The sequence below is a fragment of the Emydura macquarii genome, unplaced genomic scaffold, assembly GCF_026122565.2.
Source record: "Emydura macquarii macquarii isolate MOO-44397 ecotype Brisbane River unplaced genomic scaffold, CSIRO-AGI_Emac_v2 contig_719, whole genome shotgun sequence".
Taxonomy (NCBI): Eukaryota; Metazoa; Chordata; order Testudines; family Chelidae; genus Emydura; species Emydura macquarii.
In genome coordinates this window covers 1,742,524-1,766,591 of record NW_027130856.1, presented here as the reverse complement: position 1 = coordinate 1,766,591, position 24,068 = coordinate 1,742,524, and the positions used below count along the sequence as shown (strand labels likewise).

The following is a 24,068-nucleotide window of genomic DNA, read 5'->3' as shown; positions in this document are numbered from 1 at the left end:
GTGGCCTGTACTGTTTTGAACACCACAATGACTTAAGTGCATCTTTCATTCTACATTGGTCTGAATCTGCTCATCTGTTCCCTTGCAATTTGGTTCCCATAGCTCTCTTTCACTTTCCAATGCTGTCAATTACAGGAGGCCCAGAAGCAGCTGGGAAAACAATCCAGATTTCAGTGGTCAGCCAGGGCAAAGAATGCTTCTCAAGCTCTTAGGCCCAGGAAGTCCATTTCTGCCGACAGCATTACTAAATCCTCTAGTGGAGCCAAGAGATATCGCAAGAGCTCCAGAACATACCATTCTTTTTGCCTGCTTACAGACCAGTCATATAAACCTCAGGAGGAACAAAAACTGCCTATCTTATTCCAGAGGGAAATTCACATATTATTCTTTTAATAAAGATACATATTTTCAAGTAAAATAAATGTTAGGAGAGGATCACTTTCTGAATGGGAACAGGGTATGCTCAGGGGATAGACTGGAGACATGGGCTTACAGTGGACCTCAGCTCAACTGATCAATTACCTGAGAGAATGAAAATGGTGGCATGAGGCTGCAAAACATGGCTTTACATGGACTAGAATTACAAGCATCACATCAGGGTTGGCCCAGCATCTGAGCTTTTCTTTCTTTGTCAAATGCATGATCAGTTTCCCATGGTACATTTCAGTTGCAGTTTTCCTCACCTCCCTCCTGGGAATGCATTTCTTTTTCAGCACCATGTCACCAAAACAGTAAAATTAAATAAAACAAAATTAAAAACAAATATACACAGCCTTTGCTCAAGTTTTGCTAATCTTTGGGGGAGCTAGACAGGAAATTTGCACATCAGCCCTTACTGACATTGCAAATAAAGTAAACGCCTTATTTCCTCTACAGCTGGCTGAGAGTTTGGCTTCTGACACAATAAGGGGGAATCTAGTTTTCTGTTTGTTGCACTGTTGGAAATGCTCATGTCTTACAGCTGCTATTGTATTTTAAAAGAGAGTCATCTCTCTTCAGTAGGTAAACAGTATACAAAAAGGAACCTTCAGAAATGTCTGATGTACCCCATTTCAGTTTTTACATCCATCCATGTATGGGGTAATTTTTTTTTAAAATGAATGTGCAGGTGAGAAATCAATCCAGTTTAGAGCCCCTGATGAATCTATGAAAGGGAAGTGAATAATTAGCATAACTGAAAATCCCCAGAAAGGTTGGCTAATTCTGCATATGGGTCATGGCTGCAGTGGTGTTTGGAATTTTAGAAGACATTTCTGAGTACTACTATGTTATTACTTTTACCAGCACTTGTAAAGCACCCAGTATCATGGGATCTGGCACTCTTTGTAGACTCAGACTCTAAGGTCAGAAGGGACCAATATGATCATCTAGTCTGACCTTTTGCACAATGCAGGCCACAGAACCTCACCCACCTACTCCTGTAATAAACCTCTAGACTATGACTGAGTTATTAAAGTCCTCAAATCATGGTTTAAAGACTTCAAGATACAGAGAATCCACCAGCAAATGAGTCGTGTCCCATGCTACAGAGGAAGGCGAAAAACTCCCAAGCCTTTGTCAATCTGCCCTGGGGGAAAATTCCTTCCTGACCCCAAATATGGCAATCAGTTAAACCCTGAGCATGTGGGCAAGACTCATCAGCCAGACACCCAGAAAGAATTCTCTATAATAACTCAGAACCGACTCCATCTAACATCCCTTCACAGACCATTGGCATATCTACCACCAGGGATCAAAGATCAGTCAATTGCCAAACTAGGTTGTCCCATCATACTATCCCCTCCATAAATTTATCAAGCCCAGTTTCGAAGCCAGCTAGGTTTTTTGCCCCCACTGCTCCCCTTGGAAGGCTTGTACTTAGAAATTCACTGAGGTGGGAAGTGCTATCCATGAGCTATAGTTCATTAAGCCTCAGCACACAGATGAGGTAGGTCAATATTCTGATCCCCATTTTACAGAGGGGAGACAGGATACAGAGCAGTTAAATAAGTGATTTGTCCAAGGTCATACAGGAAGTTTGAGACAAATCCAGGAATAAAACCCATAACTTCTGACTCACAATCCTGTGTTCTAGATACAAGACTGTCCTTGCCCACTGTGTAGGAGCAATGTCCAGCTAGAAAAAAAGCTTAGCAGGGCCCTTTTGTCAAAGTAGGGGCTTCTCCTTCATTCACCTAAGGCTTGTCTACACAAGAGTTGCTACCTGAGTTAAATGGTTGCCAATTAACACAAGCTAGTGGAGTTCAAGCTTACCCATGGAGTGTTGCCCTGGATAGGAGGGGTTAAAGTGAGGCACAGCTGGACCCACATGCTCCCCTCTGGACCTGGAGCTATGCAGAGCAACCATCTCTCTGTGGGCACTTGGACCCACATGGCTGTCCCCCGGCCAGTCATGTAGTATTGTGGAATGAAGGGCAGGGCAGGGACAGTCAGACTGAAGCCAGCCTGAGAATCTATTAAGTTCTAGGAAGTGGGCGGCTGCAAGGCCCCTCCCCAGCCTAAGGGGAGGAGCTACTGATCCCTCACATAATAATGCGGGACAGGAGTGAGGTTATAGGTTCCACATTAGGGAACCAGAAGGGGACACCAAGCAGAGAACCCTGGGCAGCCCACTGCTCCTCAAAGGTGTCAAAGGGAGCCAGTGGACGCAACCCAGAGGAACTCTGCCTGGATACGTGATTGAATGGAGGAATGGAAATAGGTCTCAGTTGCAGAGCACCTCCCCATCCAGCATCCTCCTTCTGGTTTTATAACTGACCACCGTGGCCAGTGGCAGGAGGAAGTCAACGAGGGGGTCTTGCGACTCCATGGGCCCACGAATGAGATGCATATATTTGAAGGTGAGGGGAGAAGTGCAGCCAGAACCTCAGGGAAGGTTCTGGGGGAGCCAGAAAAGGGACTTCAACCTGGCGCACTCAAGATAGATGAGTGCCAGGATCTCCCTCATGCCACAGAAGGGGCAGGTGTTGGGAATGGGGGTGAAGTGCACCAGTACATGCCTATGCTCCTGGCTCTGTGAAGGAGCCACCAACTAATATCCTCAGCAGGCCATGGGACCAAGGTGGAGTACTGATTGGTCCACCAGGTTCCCCACCCGCCAGAGGTGGTAAAAAATCCCTCCACTTGGTGCCAGAGAGGAAATAGAATGTGTGGAGCACAAGTGTGTACAGTTGATGTCAGTGCAGTTCTAAAATGAAGCAGCTACAAGTTATGCAGCTGGCTTGGGGTGTGCAGAAAGGAAGGCCAGGAGGGCCTGCAGCACAGGGGGGCCTGATGAAAAGGTACAGATGGCCAGAAGTGAGGGCCAGGTGGGAAGCACCCTCCTGCAGGACCCACTCAAGGAAGGCCTGAGAGGTGGGCAATAAGACTGCCCTCACCTCCTGGAGTACTGTGTGTTGCCTCATGCGGCAGCCAAGCACTGGGGAATCCACCCAGTCACCTCCTGGTCTTAGTCCAGGAGGTCTCCAATTCTGATGGTTCCTGCCACAACTAACCTGTGGTGCACTGATGGGACTCTGCCACCTGCACACCAAGCTAGGGGTTGCATAGCAGGGGCTCCATGGAGGAGATCTGCCTGCTCAGTGGCTGCCACACATCTGGTCACCAAAACCAGCTTCCAGGTCTGGAGGAGGTCCAGTTAGAAGACCAGCAGCGCAGAGGAATCTCATGGAAGATCCCTCACATGGAGATAAAAGAGCTGCTAGTCTTACTGGAGCCCCTGGAGGCGGCAGAGGAAGGTGTGCACCAAGATGACCCATGCCAGACTACCTGCACCAGAACAGAGTCTCTGCAGGGCCTTGAGGTGGAAGACATGGACCTGATTGTGAAGACAGAGCAGGCCCCAGCCTCCCTCCTCTAGGGGAAGATTCAGAACCCCTGCAGAGACCCAGTGCAGTAACTCTAGAGCTAACCTTTGGAGATGGGGCAGGTTACCCAGGGCCAGGCTCAGGATGCTGAGCCAGTGCCAGAGCATGGAGAGAAGCACTGATTGAGCACCAGCGTGCTCCCTCACAGGGAAAGGCACTGGAGCAGTCTGTCCACCTTCGCAGCCGCTCAGCCACTCAGCCCCCCAAATCTTGCCAGCCCTCCGGCACAGAAGGATGGGTGGAAGAAAGGTACACGCCCAGATAGAGCAGCAGACTCCACTGAATGGCCTGATGCGGGGATGGAGCTTGCCTGCCACCCATCCCTGAACATCAGGCCAGAGGCATTTGATCCAGGTGGAGGAGGCCATTGAGCAGATAGCTTGGTAGGCCTCCACACATGCCAGGTGGCCTGGGTCCTGGACCACAAGGAGCACGACATCAGGGTACACTGACAGGACCACCCACAACTGAGGCTTGTGGGGCACCAACCCCATCAACCTCCTACAGAGGAGGAAGGGCTCGATAGCCAGAGTGCATAGCTAGCCTGACAGCAGACAGCCCCTTGATGCACCCCTCGCCTGGAGTGGACACGTTCATCCAGGATCTAGTTGAGCTTGACCAAATACTGTATGGAGGCGTTTGGAGAAAGACCACAAACTGGGGCCCAAAGCCGAATGCCCACAGAGTGTCCAGGAGATTGACAGGGTGGACCATGCATAACGCCGTCTCCTTGAAGCCAGCTGCAGAAGCAGTTGAAGCAGGGATTCACAGGTGCTGATAAGGTCAGTATTTATGCAGAGTGAAAACTCTAGAAGTCTTTCCCCTCTGGTAATTGGCTGTTTGTTCCAACCTACGTATTCCCTCAGTCTCTGCACCTCAACCGCACTCCACCTCTGCTTCTCCTCCCTCCTCCCCTTGCCTTTAGTGTCCCCTCTCCCTTCTCTGGTCTTATCTTTAGTTAATCTTCTCCTCACTAAACCCTTCCCCAAAAATCAGGGCACTAACATTACATTTCCCACCCCTCATTATTCACTTTGCTTGTGTGTCATCACATCCCATTTCTCCACCTTAAGTTTGTCTTGGCTATTTAGAGCATGTCTATATTGCAATTAAAAACTCACAGCTGACTTGGGCTCACGGGGCTGTTTAATTGTGCTGGAGACATTTGGGCTCTGGCTGGAGTCCGGGCTCCAGGATCCTGTGAGGTGGGAGGGTCCCAGATCTTGGGCTGCAGCCCAAGCCTGAATGTCTACACAGCAACTAAACGGCCACTTAGCCTGAGGCCCTTGAGGTTCTGCGCCAGTCAGCCATGGGTGTCTAACTGCAGCATAGACCTATCCAATGATTGTAAATTCTTTGAGTCAGGGACTGTCTGCTATTCGGTATTAATTCAGTGCCTGGCACAATGGGACCCTGATCTTGTAATAAACATGATTAATAATGACAGTATTTGCAAAGGCCTGTCTGGACACTCCTCAAATATTTGGTCCATGATACAAATGCTTGTGGTTTATCCTAGGACTAATCCTACAGACAGTTACCCTAGGCTGTAAACCACAAATACCCTGGAACAATCTAGGGAGTGTCCAAACTAGCCTTCATAAACATGTTAGCTACCTTGAGTTTATTGGGTAGCTAATTAACACAAGAGAAATATTCTAGTGTAGCCATACCATAAAATGCTATCTGCAACAAGAGTATTGTTTAACTCCTCTTTGGTAGCATGTAGTTCACACACAGGGCAGGAGCACCCTGCTAGCAGGCTATCATGTGCGTGTCTGGCCACCATTTGGCAAACACAGTAAAGTTTCTTGTAGTCAATTCAGTGCTATATTTCAAAATTGCGTGGGTTTATTGTGCAACTGATTTAAACAGGAGACTCACAGCTGAAGACCCCTTCCACATTTCTGAAAAAGATCTACCTGCCCTGATAAATAGAATTGCATGTCCAATAAAAACACACACACTCTATAATAGAATTTATTTACAGAGGTGACAAATCCCTGCTTTCAAATCAATTTGCATAGAAATAATCTCAAACAACAGATGTATTTTAGGATTTTGTCCTGGTGCTCATCTCTGTCATAGCTGAGCACCTAAGGTTAGATGTGCTGATGAACAATAAAAATCCTAATGAATGAATGAATATTTAACCAAAGTTCTTAGGTGTGTAATGTTAATAGTAATGTTCAAAAATTAGGAAAAATGTATACACAGTATGCGCATGCCCAGTAATCACTAGGTCAGATTCTGGTCTCATTTACACCAGTGTAAAGTCAAGGCAAGAACAGTAAGTCAAAGTGAAATCATGATAGCAAACAGATAAACGCTATGTGGATGTTGAGTCATTAAGGATCAGGAGGTGTTTGTCCCCTGTATAGGGGCACAAAGTGGATGGAAAAGCACAAGGAGCTTCTGTTACTGGGTTCCCCTGAACAAGAACCAGGTACAGCTTCAGTCTTTGTGCTCATCACAGCATGAACCTTAAAGTATCCAATATTTTCAATAAACTTGTGATTAGTGCATTTGGAATGGGACTCAGGTGATCTGGGTTAATTTCCCAGCTCTGCCAAGGACTTTGAATGACCTTGGGCAGGTCACTTCACCTCTTAGGGCCTCACTTCCAAGTGCAAAAAGTGATCCTTCTTCAAGTTATTTTCCTTTGTTTGTCATATTTCAAGGGGGAAAATTATCTGAGTGGTTGCAGAGGAAGTAAAGAAGTGAAAGGCAATAAATACCAGTTGTACTGCTCCCTAGAATTTTGGAATCGAATAGATTTGCTTTTTTTTTTGAAAGCCAAATTTTCAAAGATGAGCACAATGGCTGATCCCATGCAAATATATACACAAAAATCTGCATTTGCAAGTACAAAGTAGGTAACTGGCTATGAAACTGGGTAACTATTAGATGGATAGTTACCCAGTTTATGCAAACAAATGTCCTTATCTGGAAGCACACATTATGCTCACCTTTGAAAATGTATTCCTGAGGACCAAGTGTTCAGCTGTCTTGTACTTACAGAAATATTTGGTTGTGCAACTGTAGGTTGTGTATGCACAGAAAGAGGCCTTACATTTGGGGATTTTAAATAAGTTTTGCCCCCAATATCGTTAATTAAAGTGATTCCTTTTTCTTCTAGTTCTTTGATTTTTAAAAGGTGTTCACAGCCAGTGTTAGAGGGGGAAAAAAAAAAAGAAAAAGAAAAAAGTGCTCAGCCCAGCTGGGACTGGCTGGTTGAAGTTTGCTAAGGCGCTTTAAATGAAATACTGTGTTACTGTTATGCCTTGTAGCTTAATATAACTTAGTGTTGACTTCTGTAACTATAACAAATATCCCTTGTTTTCAGGAACAGGTTTCAATTTATGCATTCAAACAGAGCTGGATAAGTAGCTAGCAATATGAAGCATCTACACTTACACTGGCTAATTCATTGCTCCTTATTCCTCTGCCTGTACTATCCCTGTAATTTCCCCAGGGTGGCATGTCATTCATCGTGCAGCAGGTGCACTCAGACAGAAGGATCTAGCAATGTGTTAATAAAAGCCCAGATAAAGGGAAAAAAAGAGCCTGTCTGGCAATCGCTGTCCCTAGGAAGTTCAGTGCTGCACAGTGTGACATGATGTGTGTGTTGGGCTGCTCTCATATATACAAATAATATTATTTTTTGTAAAGAAAGATTGGAAGCCAAGACTGAGGCCTTTAATGTATGCAGCTTTGTTCTGAACAGAGCAAATGGTGCATTCATCTCTTTTGTCATAAGGGGTGAATATTTGTATTCAGGTAGAGCCAGCACAAGTTCCATGCAGCATTTCAGTGAGATCTGAGAGATTAATGGATTTTTCGGTTACCTGGCAATTTCAAAGTCAGAAAATTAGGGTTTGGGGTTTAATCAAAACCAATCTGGTTTTGGAAATTTTTGGCAATTCAAAAGTCAATGAAAATTCATTTCACGTCAAATGAAACTTTTTAAAATGAAATGTGTTGTGAATTTTAGTGATTTTAATGTTTTTGAATTTTAAAAATACAATCAAAGGACATTTGGAAACGAAAAAGGTGTTTCAAACTGAAAAATAGAGTCCTTTCATTTAGAAAATGCCTAAATGAAGTGTTCTGACTTTTTCAGATTGTTTTCAAGATTAACTAATTTGGCAAAAACAATGTAAAGTCACAAAATATTTCAGCATTGCTGAAGCTGCATTTTTCACTGAATAAAAGTTTCAGCAAAAATTTTTTGCCCCGCTCCTATTTAAATCTGTAGGGTTTAAGTAGGTGTTACCTTGGCCTCCACACAGGAAGAATTTTATCCATGGAGAAGGAAGAAAACCTAACCCTTGCACCAAGTCTGGGTATATAGATTCTCAGGGCACCTCGTAAACATAGGGTTAGCTCCTTTCTGTTATGTTAAGCACAACATTATGGCAGCTATTACAACCCTAAAGGCTGTATTGGCATCTGTGATACCCATCTCCATCCTTTCCAGACATCAGTCCCAGCATGGGATTTAGGTAGCCACAGATTTACTGGCCATACATCTGCTAATCCTCCAAACTCTTTGAGGTGAGCCCCTCCCTCCGACCTTTCCTTTGTATTACACAGAGGATACAATATTCTGAATGGGGTTCCCAAACCCTTTTCTGTTCCCACACAGCACAATCTCCCTGGCTCTGCTGTGCACAGGGTCCTGTGAGGGTCCCAAGGGAGGGAAGGGGTTTGCACCACGTGCCAGTTCTATTAACTAGGTGCCACATTGCATAGATTGAGTAATATTTGCTTTAAATGAAGGAGATGATTGGAAATAATACTGTAGTTTTAAGAAGAAAGCCCCTTTCCTGCTACAATCCTGTTCATCCAAAGAGCAGCATAACCCAAGAGACAAATCCAGAAAGTGAGAATGGGATGGAAACTTCACGAAGGAAAGTCATTACAGAGAGATTGAACAGATTCCTGTATATCCAAGTACAAGTGAACGTATTAATATTGGGCCCCAGCTTCCTGCTTTGTCTCATGACAGCACCTTCACAAACATCTCAAACATTTGTTTTCCTTCATACAGCCTCACATGCCACAAATCGGCACCAACAAATACAAGCTCTTTGCTTTTTAAGCACAGCCATATGAGGAAATATTCTAACAACCAGCTGGAGCTCAAGTCTGGCAGGCAGATAAAAATGAACATGGGAATAGAAGGGAAATGAGGGAGGGTGTAGAATAAAGATTGCCAGCACATAGGTAGGGCAGAAAAGATTACTTTTGCAGTGGCTCTGAAGAATCTAGTGATAATATCTGGACTTATTACTTAGAGAGGACTTGGGTTACTGAGAAGTTAATGGGAACTCTTAAGAGCTACCTGTATATTCTGCAAAAGGTTTTTGTAGAGCCCTATATGAATCAAAGGAGTTGTCCAAAGGCATTGAGCTAACTCTTGCTCAAGAGAGCCAGAGCTTCTAGTTACAGGAACGCCACCCCACTACCAACAGGAGAAGTAGCCAAGTAGCTTAAGAGATTACGTATGGCAAGCACATTGCAGATGAAGGGATAGCAAACATTGCAGGACTCAGACAAAACGTATGGTCAAGTGACACATGACACTCCACTCACCACTGCACCGGCACCTCCTCCTGGTCACTGTGGGGATTAGCTCTTGAGGTTGGCTCCCCTTTCTGCAGTTTGCACACTGTCGCTCCACCTCTCTCTGCTCTGCAGTGCCTCTCTGGCACAGGACCTGCAGCCTCTCCCTCTTGACTCAGCCCTCCAGCTAGTTCACTTAGCATTTCCCCCTTCTGAGGTAACAAAGTCTTTCTCCGCACTGGCAGTGTCAGGTAGTCCTCCTAGTCGCTGCCCTGCTGGTCTATGCCATGCCATGCCATGCCCTCGGTGGCTGATAGGCCCACATGCTACTCCAGGTTCCAATCCAGGGACCCTCAACCAAGCAGTTCTGGGATTTTTCTTCTCTGCCCTCACTCTTCCTTCCCTGGAGTGCTTTCTATACTTCTTGTTCACCTCCTTTCTCTGGGCATACCAACTCCAAACCTTCCTCCCTTGTCCCAGGGACCAACTGCAGCCTGCATGCCTCTGAACACTTCTCCCTCTTCCCGGGGAGTCACTGCCCTTTCCCAGTAGCAACCCCCTGCTGTGGCCAGCTACCTGGCTTTATAGGCCCTGCCTGTTCCTACCCAACTGAGCCTGCTTTCAATTAGTTCCTTGCTCCCTGGCTTCTCCTCCAGGTGGAGCCTGTGGAGTTAATTGGCCTACTTGGCCACCTTAACCCCTGTCAGTCCCGTGTGGGATGGACGTCCCAACACAACAAGAAATTCATAAATGACTAGTGATTTTGGGATATCTCAGCTTTTGGGTACTCAACTGGGACATCAGAAATGGGCTTGATTTTAGAGAGCAGGTGTTCAGCACTGTCTGAAATCCAAACCTTTTCAAAAGAATTGCAAGCTGGGCACCCAAAATCCCTAGGCACTTTGGAAATTCCTGGCCTACAATCTCAGATTTCTCTGTAGACTGTAGTATTATAGCAGTCTAGGATAGCGGTTCCCCGTAGAAGGGTGGCAGACACAATATGTTATTACAGAGGCAGGTAGCTTGGATAGAGGATGTCAGTTTGCATAAAAGTCACACCCATTGCCTTTCTATTTTCAGAGGGTGAGTAATTTGTATGGAGAAGGCGGGTCTGTGATCCCGGGCAGGATCTTATACCCAAACATCAGCAGCTGCAAAAGGTCATCAAACTGATGCCTCTTCAGGAGTGCCAGAACTGCAGGCACAAGGAGACCGGGGACTTCTTGGAGCTTCAAACACGAACCAGCCCTCTCCTTGCGGAGGACCTCCCTGTGACCCAAGATCCCTTGTGGCTGCAGATTTGGCAGCTTATGTTAGCTGGCTCTGCAGCAGAGATTTTTTCCCCCTAAATATTATGGTTTTCAAGGGTGTTGGTTTTAGCTGTTATATTTGGCAGGTTTCCTTTATTGCCTTTAGCAATAATGAGTTACTAACTGATAGGAAGGAAAATTTCAGGATGTTAACAGCCTACTCTGGCACACCCACTTTGTCTCATCTGCAGAGAAAATCTCTACACACATGCCACCCACTTACTACCTGGCCTAGATATGGGGCTAGGGAGCAGCGGATGGGGAGCTGGCAACTGGTACGCAAAGCAGCACATCTAGGGAAAATGTCCAAATCGTCCATCTTGCAGAGCAGCCATTTTTATGTACAGTTATTTTTTCCAGGATATGCTGGAGGGTGAGGACTTATAGTTAGGTTTTCCTGATGTAGAAGAATTAGCTCTGACATTTAGAGCAGATTTATCTGTACAAACACTATAGCCAGATTTTTTAAAGAGCACAAACTCCCATTTAAATATACTCACAAACACACACACGAACTCTTTGGAAAATCTGGCCATAAGGATCTCAGTGGACTTCTTAGTTGGTTTGCCCTGAGCTCTTTTGAAAATCCAACCCTAATCTGACAAAATTACAGATGGGCAGCCAAATCATTAAGGAAAACCTGAACATTTTGAAGATCAGCTTTGTACACCAAAGGTTAAATTAAATTTAACCAAAGGTTAAATCCTCCTTGACTTACAGGACTAGCTCCATTGAATCCAACTGGGCCCCTTGCATTACGAAGGTGAGCAAGAGTTGGCTGCAGGATTAAACGATGCAGATGTTGGTACTGATTTTGAATGTGTATCACTAAGATCAGAGTTCTCAAACCTTTTCATCATGTGAGCCATGTCTTAACAGACAGATTATTTTGTGGACATCTCCCCCTTATTCATAGTTCTGTGGGTTACCTCTCTCCCACCAGTGACTGCAGAATATTCCTGGGGCAACTATAGCAAGGTCTGACATAGTGAAATAACACCAAAAATAATGTACTTTCAACTTCGGTTAATGTAATTTAGCATCTGGAAACAAGGAGGAGTAGCTAGCACCATATAACTAGCCAGCTCAAACCACTCTTTGGGAATCTTTGGGAATTAGACCATTTGAAGGGCTAACACATGAGCAAAGTATTAGTTCTCTTCTCCCCAAAACACACTGAGCTTGTAATTTGTTGAGCAAACCTAAAATAAAAGTGATAGAGCCTTATTTTTAAAAAGTGCTTTTCAGTTTTCTTTGAATTATTGTCTCAAAGTTCTTGTGTCCCAGTTTCCTTCTGTTTATCCCTATTGATATCTGGGGCTTGTCTTGCTTCTCTAAATATGTAATACATCAACATCACATATGGTGATAATAAACTACAGATATATGGAAAAAATGCACTGATTTCACAGAAAGCTTGTGTCTGATAGTATTAAGGGGACTCCTGGAACTAGGATTGCTCTCTAGGACTAACATATGCACAGTGTTTTTTTCATCCCCTTTCATAATGTACCTATTATCAGAGCTCGAAACCTTGCAATGGGAACAATGCAATGTCAACTAAGGAAAGATGTAAATCTCTTTAAGTAATTTTTAATGAAAAAAAATATTGAGTTACTCTGAGTGCCATAGTTTCTGGGTGGCTGGTTTCAACTTTGGCAATCAGTACTTAAAGGGAAATTTTAGAATCTTAATGCTCTCCAGATGTTGTTTTAGTCCCAGATGAAAGCTCTGTCGTCATTTACTGTTAATATTTTTGTCAGCAATAGAATTGTATTGTAATATCCCATCTCATTTGTAGTCACTATTAGTCATCAGAGAAACTTCCTCTGAAAGTTAATCTCTGAGTCCCTCCTTTAGTGTTCTGTCTCACTTCATTTAATTAATAATCATTAAGTGGTTTTTGTGTTCAGGACTTATCCTTGTAATGCAGGTACACAATGACTTTCTACGTGAAGAAAACCATTTGCTGTAAGTGGTTAGATTAAAAAAAAATTGCCCTATAGTAATAATGATTGGCTTTATGGCAGCTCTCTGGTGGAATGAAAACAAGAGGTTTGCTTTGAAAACAAAATGCAGTGAACTTGGACCAGCAACAAGAAACACAAAATTTATTGCAAAAACAAGAAACACATTTCACATTGTTGGGCTTTGATTAGATATTGATTTCACACAAGCAACAGAATATTTAAACTTGGCAGTTTGATGCCTTTACTTTGGGGAGTTGAGGCAAGTAGGGAGAAGAACATCAGCACCCAGATCTTCTGAGCAGTCCTGAGAGAACATTCTTCCCTCCTTAAAGTGCAGTTGGATCGTCAGAAAAATTGCATTGCATTGTGGGGTTCCCAGTGTAGTTTTACTCAGTGACGTCCATATCAAGTTTGCTTAATATATAGGTTTTTTTCTTACTGCTAACTCTGAAAAGAAAGATCTGCTGTTGCTTCACCTCCACCATCTGGAGGAATCTGCAATTGGTGCTTTCTGACAATTATTGTTTTACGATGAACTCCAGTTCACATTGGACACCCTGGTGCTATACACAGCATAAACACATAGAATAGCTAACAGCAGGAAAACCAGGTTTTCTCTAAAGAAACACAAAGCAGATCTGTAGAGTAAAGAGGCTTGATTCAATCTTGGCTTCTGCCCATTCATGCTGCCATGGTACAGGATACCTGGAGGAGCAAAATGTCCACAACCCCTGCTCTGCCCCAGGCTATTAGATAAGGACGTGGCCCTGGCGATCCACATTCATAATCTCCAGGCTGGATTTCTGCATCACACATGACATGATTGGGGTTCCTGAGGCGGTAGAGGAGCTGGCCCCTATAACTCCTGCCAGTCATTACTGCTTTGGAGTCTCCCCAAAAAGTCAGAGGCCTTCTTACGTGGCATTCCCTGGGAAGTGCTGTGGGCTCTAGCCCACCTGGTGCTCTTGAGAAAGGATGGGGGGTTAGCCCCAAATTATTATTCAGTATATATTTGTATAGTCATGCCTAGAAACCTTGATCAGGATCTAGTGTACTAGGAGCTGAACAGATTCAGAGGTAGGCAAGGTCTTTGCCCCAAAGAGCTTAAAATCAAAGAGGATTAAATAACGTAATGGCCAGACACGGAGGCAGATTATTTAGACAATCTTTGTGTATGTTCCAAACTAGCCCAACAGAATTTGCCTTCCAGATGCCACACAAACAGCTTGAGCATGACCCAAAAAGCTTTGAAATTACATGACTGCACTGTGATAATTGGCCCTTGTTTTCATGCAGGCTGTGGAACAAAGTGGCGGGTGTATGTTAGCTAAAAGCACTGTGACTTTCACTAATGGCAGGGGAGAAAAATTGTCTACTGGTCAGAGCATGACTCTTGGATTGTATTCCCAGGGCTATCACTCCCTTTCCATGTGACCCTGGGAAAGTTACTTAGGGGGAAGTGTTCAAGAATGGCCTCTCACATTTTTTGTGCTTCAGTGTTTGGTGTCTGAAGCTGGGCACCCAAGACCTGAGACACCCAAAATTAGAGGCTACTTTTGAAAATATGGGCATTAACCTTTGCTGCTCATTTTATCCATAAAAATACTTACCGAACTCATAATGAGGTTATGCAGCTTCATTAACATAGGCTTGTTACAAACTAGTTCTAGGAGGTCCTTGGATGAAAATATTTTTACATTTTTGACAGGTTCCTTAGGAGTTTACAAACCTACTCAGAACAGTTCTTGAAAAAGAAGCAAAAAGGTGCAAAGGGTTTAAAAACTTTTTAATGATAATAATTATCCAGATGCAGCATTCAGATTACTGTACTAATGAAGTCAAAGTTTATGAAGTTACCTCAGTTTTACAGCTTCTGCAGTAGTGAAATGTACAGTAGAAATATGTCTGAGATACAACTATAAGAAAAGCATTCAGCTAAGCCAGTACACTCTGTGCAACTGTTCAGAAGAACACAGTGGAGTCACTACCATCACCACAACAAAACGCTGGGATGGGGGGTGTTTTGCTGCCATAGAATATTTGTAATGAGCCTTCACTTCACAGAAGATTACAGAGGCCGGAGCTCATCTGGATGTCATTTGAGATGCTAACGTACCCTTTCTGAATTGTCTTTTGTGCTGCAATACTGTATGTTGCTGGTATTGAAATACCAGTGAACCAAATCTAATTGTGGGCAATAAAATTGTACCTGCTGCTGGTAAATTACCAGACCTGCTTCAAGAAGATTTGTAGTGGAAGGGGATAAATAAGTAAAATATTTTACATCTGCTTTATATGCTGGCATTACCACCATCAATAAGTTTTTGTTATCCCATAATACCCCATAGTCTGTTAAAGTAGCCTGGCTAAGAGATGAATGGCAAAGGGGAACACAGAATATACAAAGGAGTACCATTTGGAAACATTCTTTACTTACCGCCTTGTGGTATTCTTGAGTTTCAGCATTTTTATTACAAATTCCATTTTTCAAGGATTTATATCAAGGTTATAAAAATTCTCTAGGGTTGAAACATGACATGGCGGGGTATGTTTTCAGTGTGCTACGTAGGAATTTAGCTGCTTAAAATTAATTATGCTTAGCAGTTAAAAACCATACAGCAACTCCCACATCATACTAAGCTTCCTGCAATTGAAAGGAATAAAACACATCTGTGCCCTGTTTATTGGGTATTGTAGTTATAACATGTTGCCAGTCAACATGTTATTCCAGTCACATATTTTTTTAAAGTGTAGCTTACTGTGGTTGGTTAAACAAGAGAAAATATCTTATTTGATGAATGTCACCCATATTGACTGAATAATACTATATGATGAAAACTGGTGAACTTCATCATGTAAGAGATTCACTGAATATCATTCAACAAACTCTGTATACTACATCTCCCTTGCTTCTGTTCTACCTTCTTTCCCTTCTGCCTTTTCCTTTTAATAGACCATGGTGAATCTTTTCCTGAGTTGTGTTATTGTTTTCTTCACCTCCTTATCTCTCGTTCTCTTTTGCCCTTCTCCCTACATTTTATTCTCTACCCTCCTTTATTTTTCTCCTCTCTCTACATGCTGTGTATAGGATACATATACTGTCTTGTGATTAGGTAGAAGGCCAGTGTGGGTTGCTGATTCGTATTTATAAATATTAAAAAAATAGAGTGGCACAGTCTTTTCTGCAGGAGAAGTCCCTTTCTGCAGCTATTAGAAACCCAAAAGGAAGGGCTGTAATGGGGTAGCTTTCTTGGACCCTTTTCACCTTACAACTTAGGCCTTGATTTAGTAAAGCACTTAAGTGAATGTTTAAGTTTTGCTAACAACATGCTTAAGTGAATTGTTGAATCAGGGCCTTAGAATGTATTATTAAAATGTCAGCTACAATCCTGCCAGAAATGAAACTCTGGAAGTATTTTAGCCTCTGTTTTAAGGACTGGCGACAGTATCCTGTGTGCCCTTCCTTTACCAGCCCTTTTCAAGTACATCCAGGAAGCCAGAGTATATCTACTGAATAATGAATGTGCCATGAATTGCTTGTGAAGGGTTTCTTCTATATGAAGTTATTATAGACTATTTTCCCAGCTCCCACTTTACTAACAGGTGCCAGTACAAGGAAGATCTTCTGTGGCTGCTTGTAAGAGAAACAGACAGATGATTATCTTATTAGACTTGAAGGAAGAGTCTCCAGTGCAGAGAAGGATGAATGCATCACGTCTTTATTTTGATGCAAATGTTCAAGAATGGCCTTTCAAATTTTGTCCTTATTATGTTCTCATTATTTTTGAGTGTGAAGGGTGCTGGGTGCTGTACAGAAATGCTGCCTTATTTTAAACAAGTTATAAAAGTATAAGTCATGGAGTCTCTCTGACATTGTCCTGAATCTAAACCTCTTTTCTCTCTACCTACTACAAACAACAAGAAGTACAGTTTCAAAATATAATGAAAGAGGAAATTAAGTCAACCAACCACATTTAATTGCAAGTCATATGCACTCTTTGCTCAACTCAAATGCCGTTTTGGATTGATGGCACTTTAATAAAAACATTATTGTTTTCCATGTTTGGGTGTGAGTAGAGTAGTGATGAATCAGCTTTTTATGAATGCCTCCTTTCAGCTCCTCTCATATCTCTCTTCTGTGTCTTGCGCTGAAAACAGATGGTGTAACTTCACCTGCAACCTAGCCTCGTGTTGCTCACTCCTTGTCTAGTCCCTGGAGAGCACCTCATTGTACTGTGGTTGATAAATATATCACATTTTCAAGACTTAATACACTGTTTATGAGATCTTAGTGACATATGCAGCCTATAAACAACCCAGTCAATGTTGAATAAGAGGCTTAATTCAAAGTTGTGATCCTTAAATATGCACAGAATGTTCCACATAAACGACCACTGGGATATAAGCTCTGCTATTTTTATAAAGCATGTTTTAAAATTAAAACAAAAACCTCCTCAAAATGAAGATTAGATGTAGGAATTTCCAGGTGTAAAAGTAGACTGTTTAAAATAGGTAGGTAATCAATAGGCAATTATTGTGTCAGGACTAAAACGTAGAGCATTATGCAGCTAGATGTGATCACCTTTATTTCACATATTGTTTCTCAATTAGAAATTCTTGAAGAATATATGAAAGTGCAACATGTCTCTCTTGTTTCTTTCCCTTTTTGGAAAGCACAGATAAGAAAATGGATGAAATTTGCAATACATTTCAGCAAGGAATGCATGTAGTTCCTCAGAGACAGGCCAACATTAGATAATCCATACCTTCCAGAATAGGCAGTCTTTTACAATATGGAACTGTGTTAGAGGATAGACATTTTCCTTACATCAGCCCAGGTGGTATTGGGAAACTGAGTTTCCACCAGAACAAACCTCTTCCCAGAAGTTCCTAGTTACACAGCAGCTATTTTTTTAATTACTTTTTAATGTTAAGGAAACTTGGAACACCTTGAACTGTCATAAATGACTCCAAATTTGAGGGCATTATTCATACATATGTTACAGCAGAATACATAGTGCAAATAACATTCATTGACACAGGATTATAACTTTCCTATTGAGTATATGTCGCTTTGAGGTACAGTGGTCACCATTAAATAACCTAGCATATAGCCACTGCTGACCAAAGAGTAGTAACTAAATAACACAGTTATTTCCCATTCTAAACATAGGACAATATTGTGATAGATTTTGATTTTTTTAAACTGGTGACCACTGTAAAAGGGAAAGGAAAGACACTTACAATTTGAGTTCTGTCTTTCTAACCAACTACACTGTTGAATTTAAAGTCCAGAATTTCATTTTTTATATTGGACTAGTGTTAGACCAGGGGATTGGAGTGAAAACCCATGGGTTCATTTCCCATCTTTGATTTGGATTCAATGGGTGATCTTTGGCAAGTAACTCAGCTTTTCTTCTTTTCTATTCTTTTCTGCTTAAATTGAATTCATCACTGTAGTAACTGAATGCCTTCCTGTAGTCTTTAAGCAACGTGACTAACATCTGTCACATTTGTTCTTTCGCCTCTTTTCTCGGGGAAAAGTATGTACACTGAAGTGTTTTGTTGTGAATTTGTAAACAAATATATATATATATGTGCGCACACACACACACACACCCATACACAGACATGGCGCTAGATGTTTACGTTAGAGAAGGCAAAATTGACGGCACCTTACACACAGTGTGGAAGGTTTCAAGGTTTGTGATGGTTCCTAGTTCCTGTGGGAGTTCATTCCAGAGTCTTGAGCTAGCAAAGTTTCCCATCTGTAAAATGGATATAATCCTTATTAGCCTCATGAGGGCACTGTGAGGCTTTAATTAATTAATGTTCATTAAAGAATTGGAGTTCCTTAGATGAGGTGTTATGGAAATACCAACTGGCACAGAAAGGGAAATGGTTTTTACACTCATTTGACTATGGCAATTTTCCCAAAGTTCCCAATTGGAAAAGGAATATTCCAAGGACTTAATACTCTTCCTCTAACATTTGCTGCACTAAAATACTTTGCTGTATCCACATCCCCTGCCCTTTGTCTGTTTATATCTTTAGATTATGAATCCTTCAGGGTTGGGATTTTCTCTTTTCTGTGTTTGTACAACAATCAGCACAATGGTGCCCTGATCCTCAGATGGGTCTTTGGGCACTACTGTGGTATAAATAACTACTATTGTTACTACTGAGAGGGTTTGAGTGACTAGCCACTATTCCGCCAACTAGATAGAGGTGGGGATGGAGAAAGAAGTGTGTGTTACGATTTTGTGGATGAAATGGTTAATGTCAGGCATATAGATTAGCATTAGCATGCTCTAGTTGTGGTAGCATTTAGCCAGTGGCTATATGTGCTGATATGGGCCCAAGACAAGACAGAAAATAGGAGCAGAAATGGAGGGCAGGAAAAATGGGAGTGATGTGAAAAGAGATTCCTACACCAGAGGTTACTTGGGCCCAGATCTTCAAAAGGTATTTAGGCTCCTAATTACTACTGAAATCAGTGGAAGTTAGGAGCCTAATTACTTCTGAAGATCTGGGCCTTAGTTCTGACAGAAGATGGAGAAACTCAGGGCAAGAACAGAAGGAATAGTCAGAGAAAAGAGGTTGGATGCTTCCTAGGGCTATCTAGAGTTGAAAGGCACCTTGCTACCACCTGCCCTTAGCATAAGGAAGTCTTGTCTGTGCCTGCTGAGGATCAGTGCCCTGACTCCACCAATCTCTGGCAATACAAGCACTGCCTTCCAGATCTCTGCAGGCCTTGCTCTGCCTATATGGGTTGGCAATAGCCATACACCAACCCTTGAGTCCTCTGAGCATCCCTCTGGCATGCCCAGCCTCTCACTTACTGTAGTTTCTGGCTCTCTCTACTCCCAAAGGAATAGCACATATAAGCTTACAAGACTTAACTCAGGATCACCATTCCACTTCACACACAGCACTTAGATATATTTATAGTGAAATTAAGAATGAGTTTATTATCAAAGAACAGAGATTCAAATCATAGTAAGTAAGAATATTGCAAACAAATGGTTACACGTGAGATGAAATCATAACACACTTTCTAGATCTGAAACATAACACAAGACATTCCCCTGTCTCCTACGGGATAGCTTATCCTAAATCCTTTTCCCACTGTTTTCAACCAGGATTGCTGAAATCCTCCTTTCATAAATTCAAGTCTGCTGGCAGCTTGTCTTCCTAGATTGAAGGATGCCAGGTGTACCTCTGTACCCCCACGTGTGCCCCCCCAAAGTTCATTGTCTTTACTCATAAACAGGATAATCCCTGCTCTTTTTGTTTTTTCTTGCAGCATTCACAATCTATTCAGTAGCATTTGACTCAATATGCAGTTAGACTTCAATTGTAATATATATAAATATACAGTCAACCAGGGAGATAAGTGTCTTCTGCTTCCTGTCTGGAGAAGTCTGTCTCAATGCACACTACCACTGAGTGACCTGCCTTTTATTACAAGGCATTAAGAACATAATGTTCTGTACATGTGCATTACTCCTTACACATTATCTGCACATACATTTCACCTTGATTATGATGACCAGTGTAACAGCTTTCAGGATGGTACTTACATGATCTCTTTTCGTGGACCCAGGGGACGCCTGTAACACTATGCACTCTGCCAGTTGGCACCAAGTGGTTTCTGGGTCAGAAGACAGACAGGCAGAGAAGGGGACATCAGAACTTAGAGCAAAGAGAGAAGCATGGAGGAAAGAAGGATAGAGAGAAGGGGAGCCTGAGGCCTAGGGTCAAGACACGGTAAGAGAGAGAGAGCTCAAGATGCTGAAGTTATATGTGCCCTATCTTATTCCCACTGATACTGATGGCAAAACTCCTGCTACTGTAAACAGCAGAGGATCAGGCCATAAGTGAGAAGTGCCAGTAGGGGTTACAACAAAGGGAGGACAGGATCTGGAAGAGATAAAGAGGCCCCAAGGAAAGATATGGGAGAAACAGGCAGAGCATTAGCAGGAGGAAAATGAAGCCCTTTAATTATAGCTCAGGATAGAGAGGCCCTGAAAATAACATGGGGAAAAAAGGAAGGGAATAAGGCAGGAACTAATAAAGACTGTGGCACTGGAAGCAGAAATAGTCCTTGAAGAGAAAGCCAGTCAGTATCTCAGAGGGATCAGCCACGTCTCTACCAAGCAGGACCCACCTCTCATTGACTCTGGGATTTTTTAAAAATGATTATCATTTCTTCTGATATGAATGGAGGAATTACCATGCTGAATCAGACCCTAATCTAATCCAATGTCCTCTCTCTGACAGAGGCCAGCACCAGCTGCTTCAGAGGAAGAAATCCTGCAGTAGGCAATTATGGGACAACTTACCTCAGAAAGAATTTCCCCCTAACCCCCAGCAGTTAGATGTTGGATTATGCCCTGTGGCCCATATCCCTTCCAAAGCAATTCTAGTTTTATTTTGTTTAATATTAACTATTATAACTCTGGAAATTCATTAACCACATCAGTGCCTCATCCTTTAATCTGTGAGCCTCTTTTCAGTGATATTACATTCCAGTTCATTTCCCTTGAAAAAAAACCTTCCTGTATATCACAACATTTCACAAAATGTCAATACCATTTTTGAACATTTTGTAGGTTTCATGAACCCCCTCACCTTTCTCCTGGTTTTCCTGTCTCAAGTTGGAATGTCTTAAATGGTGAGAAGGTTTTTGAAATCTAACTTTAAAGAGTGTTTGAGAAGACCACTAACCTGGGTGGGACCTAATTCTGCTCCCATGGCAGGCAGTGTCAGAACTTCCATTGATATTACTGTACACGGCTTTGTCTTATATGCATGAAAATTGCTATTTTGAATGTCTCAAACTGTTTTGACATTTCTTTACAAACTACACTTCCTCTCACAAGTTAAATGGTTAAGGATTTCATTGACATTCTGCTTTAGTGGAGATGTTTCCCTGCTGCTCTGCATGGGGATTTTTGATACTGTCATTACCTACAAAGATTTTCAGTTGAAGTCATTGTTTTTGTTTCCTTTGGCGGTCATGTTTGGGAAAAAGCCAAGAGAAGAAGTGACATAAATCCAGCGTCTTACAATGGAAAACCCTGTGGTTTTAAAGCTCAGTTCTTGTTAGAAGTTATTTTTCCCTTTGGCTCATGCCAAGAGCTGCACCCTTTTATGGGATAGTTTCTCAGTTCAAATCAGGGATAGTTTATTGTACATAAACACCAGTGTTCTGATCTTTCTTCACAGACACCTGACTGGAACAGGGCTAAGTTCTTTCTCATTGTTTCTAACAATGGGTTTGTACAGCATTCCCACCCCTCTCACCCCTGCCCCAGTGGTCCTTACTGGGACCTCTAGAAGCTATCATAAAACAAATAAATAATAATAATAAAGAAGAGATCACGTGCCAGATTTCTACCCTGATGGTGTCCTACACTTGGAGCAAACAATAATCATGCTTAACAGTTTGTTTTATAAGTTGTAATTTATATAGCACCTTTCTAAAGTAATGATTGAGGTTGTTCAGTACTCTAAACCCCTAGGCGGTGCAAGTAGCGTGCCAGGTGTTCCACAAGTTTGGGACAAGCACCATGGGTGCTTCAGCTAGCCCTGGTGGGTCCCAATAACCACATGGCTAAGTGCAAGGGTATTTTACTAGTGCTGGCAGGAAAGACAAATGCTATGTCTACATTACAGCCTAAAGTGCTACAGAACTCTCGTTGTTACTACAGCCTGTGTAGGCATAACATAGGTCACTTCGGGTTATGAAACCCCCTCTCCCCAAGTGACATAAGTTACAGCGATATAAGCACTTGTTTGCCCAGCAATATGTCGGCAGGAGAGCTCAGCCACTCACTAAGGTGGTTTCATTATCCCCCTGGGCATAGAGCGTCTTCACCAGAAGCGCTACCGCAGCACAGCCGAATCAGCACAGCTGCACCACTGCAGCACAGTACATAGAGACATGGCCAAAAGTTGCAAATACCCTAAGTACATGGGTTTGAAGAGTTACAGCTCAGAGAGTAATAGTGGTTCTTGCTTGGGTCCCTCGGGCAGTCCAACCAAGAGTCGGGGCTCTTCAGCCTGAGAGTCCAACCAAGAGTTGGTGCTCTTCAGCCTAAGCATGCCTGGGTTGTCCTCTCCAGTCCGGTCTCTCTACAAGCAAATAGGAGCTTGTAAGTTTTCAGGCCAGGTTCAGTTATTGTACCTCATTGGAGTGCCTCTGCCCTTGCTTTCAGCTGCTGCTCCCCCATAAGCCCCACCCAGACCTGCACCCAGCGGTACCGTCTGGCAGTCATAGCATGTTCCACATGTGGCTCTGTGTACAGTTCCCAGAGTTTGTCCATGCATTCAGCTTCTCCCAGTTCGCCATGAGACCACTGCTTCCCAACAAAGCCTGGCCAGTGCCACTTCCTGGTTCAGGACCCTTCCCCTTATTTGCCAAGGGAAGGGGGTGTGTGCAGTGGGAGGGGGTTGCTTAGCAGACCCATCGCACTAAGGTGCCTTACAACACATCGGAGGCAAGTAGTGATCATCTACTCTGGCTGCTGCCACATATATTATCCTGCATGTCCGTAAAGTTAGTTGGTTTTGTTTGCTTATTTATGTAGCCCCTCTCACAATATCAAGATGCTTTCCAGTAGAATAACAAACAAGAGGGTAACTGGATTTATTAAATGTCACCTAGCGCAAGACTCTGGATGACAATTCAGAATAGAATGAAAACAATACAAATGCCGGTGTGTTTAAACAGCCTCCTCTGAAAGCAAACAAGTCAGGACAAACAAAGAGAGTATTATATCTAATAATTACTTAGAGTTACACAGTGTATAATGCCTTCCACCTGAAGCACCTTTAAAACTCAAAACAGCCTCTGAATACATCAAGGAAGTAGTTATTATTTTACCCATCTACAATATGGATACGTTGAGCTACAGCCCAGCTTCAGAGCTCTGGAGGGAGTTCCCTGCTCCCAGTCCTGTGCTCAACTTCCTAGACACACTTCCTCTTGCAATGCAGTATTATAAGAGGAGTAATAAAATGCCAAAAAGTAATATGCAAGTTTGGAGTGAGGATTGAAAACAATTAGAGGATAGGCAGAGGGTTCTGCTGAACGAGGGCGGGATAGTCAAAAACCCAGTTCCGATACAGTAAATAACGGTGATATGAGCTATGCTTACCTTTCATCAGTCACCCCTTCAAGCAGTTCTACCGTAGGCAATGCCCTTATTCCTAACAAACAACACATCACCCTTTGTGTTGACATTTAACCTGTTTATCAACAGATCCATTTACATCTCATTTTGCTGATGCCCCATGCAGATAGCAGCAAGCGAAGAACAAGTGATGAAAGGTCTTGTTGCCGGTGA

The 24,068-nt window shown here is 42.8% G+C and overlaps 1 long non-coding RNA gene across 1 annotated transcript in view; it reads right to left on the bottom strand.

Moving 5' to 3' along the window:
* The window catches only part of LOC137149206 (uncharacterized), a 43,106-nt gene extending 33,136 nt beyond the window's left edge, over positions 1–9,970 (bottom strand). Inside the window, exon 1 of the long non-coding RNA XR_010918699.1 lies at positions 9,465–9,970. This is a non-coding gene — a long non-coding RNA (uncharacterized lncRNA). The remainder of the gene's footprint in view (positions 1–9,464) is intronic.
* Positions 9,971–24,068: the final 14,098 nt, after the last annotated feature.